Below are 6340 nucleotides of genomic sequence, written 5' to 3' on the forward strand. Positions count from 1 at the left end.
TGGTGGGAGAGCTGAAACCTGGGTCGGACATGGTCTGCAGCAGGGCTCGGCAGCCTCCAGCAGCTGATGGCAGTGTGTCTTTAAGTCCCTGCCTGGTGGGAGAGCTGAAACCTGGGTCGGACCTGGTCTATAGCAGAGCTCAGCAGCCTCCAGCAGCTGATGGCAGTGTGTGTTTAAGTCCCTGCCTGGTGTGAGAGCTGAAACCTGGGTCGGACCTGGTCTATAGAAGAGCTCAGCAGCCTCCAGCAGCTGATGGCAGTGTGTCTTTAAGTCACTGCCTGGTGGGAGAGCTGAAACCTGGGTCGGACCTGGTCTATAGTAGAGCTCAGCAGCCTCCAGCAGCTGATTGCAGTGTGTGTTTAAGTCCCTGCCTGGTGGGAGAGCTGATATCCGGGTCGGACCTGGTCCACAGCAGGGCCCATCACCCTCCAGAAGCTGGTGGCAGTGTGTGTTTAAGTCCCTGCGGGGTGCAGGAGCAGAAACCTGGGTGGGACCTGGTCTGCAGCAGAGCTCGGCAGCCTCCAGCAGCTGATGGCAGTGAGTGTTTAAGTCCCTGCGGGGTGGGAGAGCTATATCCCGGGTCAGACCTGGTCTAAAGCAGGGCCCATCACCCTCCAGAAGCTGGTGGCAGTGTGTGTTTAAGTCCCTGCGGGGTGGAGGAGCAGAAACCTGGGTCGGACCCGGTCTACAGCAGAGCTCAGCAGCCCCCAGAAGCTGATGGCAGTGTGTGTGTGTGTGTGTGTGTTTAAGTCTCTGCCTGGTTGGAGAGCCGATACCTGGGTCGGACCTGGTCTGCAGCAGGGCTCAGCAGCCTCCAGAAGCTGATGGCAGTGTGTCTTTCATTCCCTGCGGGGTGCAGGAGCAGAAACCTGGGTCGGACCTGGTCTATAGCGGAGCTCAGCAGCCTCCAGCAGCTGATGGCAGTGTGTGTGTTAAAGACCCTGCGGGGTGGGAGAGCTGAAACCTGGGTCGGACCTGGTCTGCAGCAGGGCTCAGCAGCCCCCAGAAGCTGATGGCTGTGTGTGTTTAAGTCCCTGCGGGGTGGGAGAGCTGAAACCTGGGTCGGACCTGGCCCGCAGCAGGGCCCATCACCCTCCAGAAGCTGATGGCGGTGTGGGTTTAAGTCCCTGCGGGGTTGAGGAGCTGAAACCTGGGTCGGACCTGGTCTGCAGCAGGGCCCATCACCATCCAGAAGCTGATGGCTGTGTGTGTTTAAGTCCCAGGGGGGTGGGAGAGCCATAACCTGGGTCGGACCTGGTCTGCAGCAGGGCTCAGCAGCCTCCAGTTGCAGATGGCAGTGTGTGTTTAGTTCCCTGCGGGGTGCAGGAGCTGAAACCTGGGTCGGACCTGGTCTATAGCAGAGCTCAGCAGCCTCCAGAAGCTGATGGCAGTGTGTCTTCAATTCCCTGCGGGGTGCAGGAGCTGATACCTGGGTCGGACCTGGTCTGCAGCAGGGCCCATCACCATCCAGACGCTGATGGCAGTGTGTGTTTAAGTCCTAGTGGGCTGCAGGAGCTGAAACCTGGGTCGGACCTGCTCTATAGTAGAGCTCAGCAGCCTCCAGAAGCTGATGGCAGTGTGTCTTTAAGTCCCTGCGGGGTGGGATAGCTGAAACCTGGGTCGGACCTGGTCTGCAGCAGGGCCCATCACCATCCAGACGCTGATGGCAGTGTGTGTTTAAGTCCTAGTGGGCTGCAGGAGCTGAAACCTGGGTCGGACCTGCTCTATAGTAGAGCTCAGCAGCCTCCAGAAGCTGATGGCAGTGTGTCTTTAAGTCCCTGCGGGGTGGGATAGCTGAAACCTGGGTCGGACCTGGTCTGCAGCAGGGCCCATCACCCTCCAGAAGCTGTTGGCAGTGTGTCTTCCATTCCTAGTGGGGCAGGGGAGCAAAGACCTGGGCAGAGGAGCGCCTGTCTGCATCCGATCCGGCCCCTCAGCAGCCCGCCGTGAGCCTTAGAGAACCCCCCCCCCCCCCCAGCGGGCTCCAGGAACCGGGCCCTGCGTCGGACCCAGCTCAGTAAGGCCCTCCCTCGGGCCCTGCAGCAGGTGGCCCCGTCTATGCAGTCGAAAACCCCGCGAAAATCGGTGTAGAAACGCCCGAGAGGCGTGGTGCGGTTCCCCCGGCCGGTACCGGGTCCGGACCGGTCCGGAAGTCCACCCAGAACACTGCCTGGGGCTTCTGGGCGGCTCCCCAGGCGCAGGCAGTCGAAAACCGCGTGAAAATCGGTTCAGAATTGACAAAACGGCGACCTCGTCGCTCCAAAAACTAAGTCCAAACTAAGCCTTTCGCTTATCGCTTAACGCTTAAGGCGGTCGGCCTTATGGCCAGTAAATGAAAAGTGCCTGCGCCCCTGGAGGTTTTGGAAGGTGCGAGCGATGACCATGCTCGGGTTAGTAGGTGAGGCCATCGGAAAACCAGCGTGAGTTGGCGGGTTTGGGTGGCAATCTATTCCAGGCAGAGTCGACTATCTCTGGGCATCAATTTTGGGATTTTTCCGGCTCTGGTTCTGGGAGAAACGCAGGGGCAAAGTGCACGAGCCGCGGCCGATTTTGGTGGCCTGTCCCTGGGCACAAAGTCTGAGGAGTGTGGGCCTGGTTCTCCGAAAAATACCAGTCTGCTGGAGCTCACTCCCATGGCTCCAGGGGGCACGGCACACCCCCCGGTAGCCGACCAAAGTGCTCTACTCGGGCCAGACTCGGACCCACGACCCGGGGTGAGAACCACAACTACTGGTCATCCTTTTGACCTCCAGGGGGCGCGGCAGAGCCTCCCCAGTCCGACGCAAGTGCCCCACTTGGGCCATACTCAGACCCACGGCCCGGGGCGAGAACCACAACTACTGGTCATCCTTTAGACCTCCAGGGGGCCCGGCACAGCCTCCCTAGACCGACACAAGTGCTCCACTTGGGCTGTACTCTGACCCAAGTCCCGGTGCGAGAACCACAACTACTGGTCATCCTTTAGACCTCCAGGGGGCCCGGCACAGCCTCCCTAGGCCGACACAAGTGCTCCACTTGGGCTATACTCTGACCCAAGTCCCGGGGCGAGAACCACAACTACTGGTCATCCTTTTGACCTCATGGTCATCCTTTAGATCTCCAGGGGGCCCGGCACAGCCTCCCTAGGCCGACACAAGTGCTCCACTTGGGCTATACTCTGACCCAAGTCCCGGGGCGAGAACCACAACTACTGGTCATCCTTTAGACCTCCAGGGGGCACGGCACACCCCCCGGTAGCCGACCAAAGTGCTCTACTCGGGCCAGACTCGGACCCACGACCCGGGGTGAGAACCACAACTACTGGTCATCCTTTAGACCTCCAGGGGGCCCGGCACAGCCTCCCTAGTCCGACACAAGTGCTCCACTTGGGCTATACTCTGACCCAAGTCCCGGGGCGAGAACCACAACTACTGGTCATCCTTTAGACCTCCAGGGGGACCGGCACAGCCTCCCTAGACCGACACAAGTGCACCACTTGGGCCATACTCTGACCCAAGTCCCGGGGCGAGAACCACAACTACTGGTCATCCTTTTGACCTCATGGTCATCCTTTAGACCTCAAGGGGGCACGGCAGAGCCTCCCTAGTCCGACACAAGTGTCCCACTTGGGCTATACTATGACCCAAGTCCCGGGGCGAGAACCACAACTACTGGTCATCCTTTAGACCTCAAGGGGGCACGGCAGAGCCTCCCTAGTCCGACACAAGTGTCCCACTTGGGCCATACTCAGACCCACGGCCCGGGGCGAGAACCACAACTACTGGTCATCCTTTAGACCTCCAGGGGGCCCGGCACAGCCTCCCTAGTCCGACGCAAGTGCTCCACTTGGGCTGTACTCTGACCCAAGTCCCGGGGCGAGAACCACAACTAATGGTCATCCTTTAGACCTCCAGGGGGCACGGCACAGCCTCCCTAGTCCGACACAAGTGCTCCACTTGGGCTATACTCTGACCCAAGTCCCGGGGCGAGAACCACAACTACTGGTCATCCTTTAGACCTCCAGGGGGCACGGCAGAGCCTCCCTAGTCCGACACAAGTGTCCCACTTGGGCTATTCTCTGACCCAAGTCCCGGGGCGAGAACCACAACTACTGGTCATCCTTTAGACCTCCAGGGGGCACGACACAGCCTCCCTAGTCCGACCCAAGTGCTCCACTTGGGCTATACTATGACCCAAGTCCCGGGGCGAGAACCACAACTACTGGTCATCCTTTAGACCTCCAGGGGGCACGGCACAGCCTCCCTAGTCCGACACAAGTGCTCCACTTGGGCTATACTCTGACCCAAGTCCCGGGGCGAGAACCACAACTACTGGTCATCCTTTAGACCTCCAGGGGGCACGGCACAGCCTCCCTAGTCCGACACAAGTGCTCCACTTGGGCTATACTCTGACCCAAGTCCCGGGGCGAGAACCACAACTACTGGTCATCCTTTTGACCTCATGGTCATCCTTTAGACCTCCAGGGGGCCCGGCACAGCCTCCCTAGGCCGACACAAGTGCTCCACTTGGGCTATACTCTGACCCAAGTCCCGGGGCGAGAACCACAACTACTGGTCATCCTTTAGACCTCCAGGGGGCACGGCACAGCCTCCCTAGTCCGACACAAGTGCTCCACTTGGGCTATACTCTGACCCAAGTCCCGGGGCGAGAACCACAACTACTGGTCATCCTTTTGACCTCATGGTCATCCTTTAGACCTCCAGGGGGCCCGGCACAGCCTCCCTAGACCGACACAAGTGCTCCACTTGGGCTGTACTCTGACCCAAGTCCCGGTGCGAGAACCACAACTACTGGTCATCCTTTAGACCTCCAGGGGGCCCGGCACAGCCTCCCTAGGCCGACACAAGTGCTCCACTTGGGCTATACTCTGACCCAAGTCCCGGGGCGAGAACCACAACTACTGGTCATCCTTTTGACCTCATGGTCATCCTTTAGATCTCCAGGGGGCCCGGCACAGCCTCCCTAGGCCGACACAAGTGCTCCACTTGGGCTATACTCTGACCCAAGTCCCGGGGCGAGAACCACAACTACTGGTCATCCTTTAGACCTCCAGGGGGCACGGCACACCCCCCGGTAGCCGACCAAAGTGCTCTACTCGGGCCAGACTCGGACCCACGACCCGGGGTGAGAACCACAACTACTGGTCATCCTTTAGACCTCCAGGGGGCCCGGCACAGCCTCCCTAGTCCGACACAAGTGCTCCACTTGGGCTATACTCTGACCCAAGTCCCGGGGCGAGAACCACAACTACTGGTCATCCTTTAGACCTCCAGGGGGACCGGCACAGCCTCCCTAGACCGACACAAGTGCACCACTTGGGCCATACTCTGACCCAAGTCCCGGGGCGAGAACCACAACTACTGGTCATCCTTTTGACCTCATGGTCATCCTTTAGACCTCAAGGGGGCACGGCAGAGCCTCCCTAGTCCGACACAAGTGTCCCACTTGGGCTATACTATGACCCAAGTCCCGGGGCGAGAACCACAACTACTGGTCATCCTTTAGACCTCAAGGGGGCACGGCAGAGCCTCCCTAGTCCGACACAAGTGTCCCACTTGGGCCATACTCAGACCCACGGCCCGGGGCGAGAACCACAACTACTGGTCATCCTTTAGACCTCCAGGGGGCCCGGCACAGCCTCCCTAGTCCGACGCAAGTGCTCCACTTGGGCTGTACTCTGACCCAAGTCCCGGGGCGAGAACCACAACTAATGGTCATCCTTTAGACCTCCAGGGGGCACGGCACAGCCTCCCTAGTCCGACACAAGTGCTCCACTTGGGCTATACTCTGACCCAAGTCCCGGGGCGAGAACCACAACTACTGGTCATCCTTTAGACCTCCAGGGGGCACGGCAGAGCCTCCCTAGTCCGACACAAGTGTCCCACTTGGGCTATTCTCTGACCCAAGTCCCGGGGCGAGAACCACAACTACTGGTCATCCTTTAGACCTCCAGGGGGCACGACACAGCCTCCCTAGTCCGACCCAAGTGCTCCACTTGGGCTATACTATGACCCAAGTCCCGGGGCGAGAACCACAACTACTGGTCATCCTTTAGACCTCCAGGGGGCACGGCAGAGCCTCCCTAGTCCGACACAAGTGTCCCACTTGGGCTATTCTCTGACCCAAGTCCCGGGGCGAGAACCACAACTACTGGTCATCCTTTAGACCTCCAGGGGGCACGACACAGCCTCCCTAGTCCGACCCAAGTGCTCCACTTGGGCTATACTATGACCCAAGTCCCGGGGCGAGAACCACAACTACTGGTCATCCTTTAGACCTCCAGGGGGCACGGCACAGCCTCCCTAGTCCGACACAAGTGCTCCACTTGGGCTATACTCTG

The sequence above is a fragment of the Nothobranchius furzeri genome, unplaced genomic scaffold (assembly GCF_043380555.1).
Source record: "Nothobranchius furzeri strain GRZ-AD unplaced genomic scaffold, NfurGRZ-RIMD1 Scf198, whole genome shotgun sequence".
NCBI lineage: Eukaryota > Metazoa > Chordata > Actinopteri > Cyprinodontiformes > Nothobranchiidae > Nothobranchius > Nothobranchius furzeri.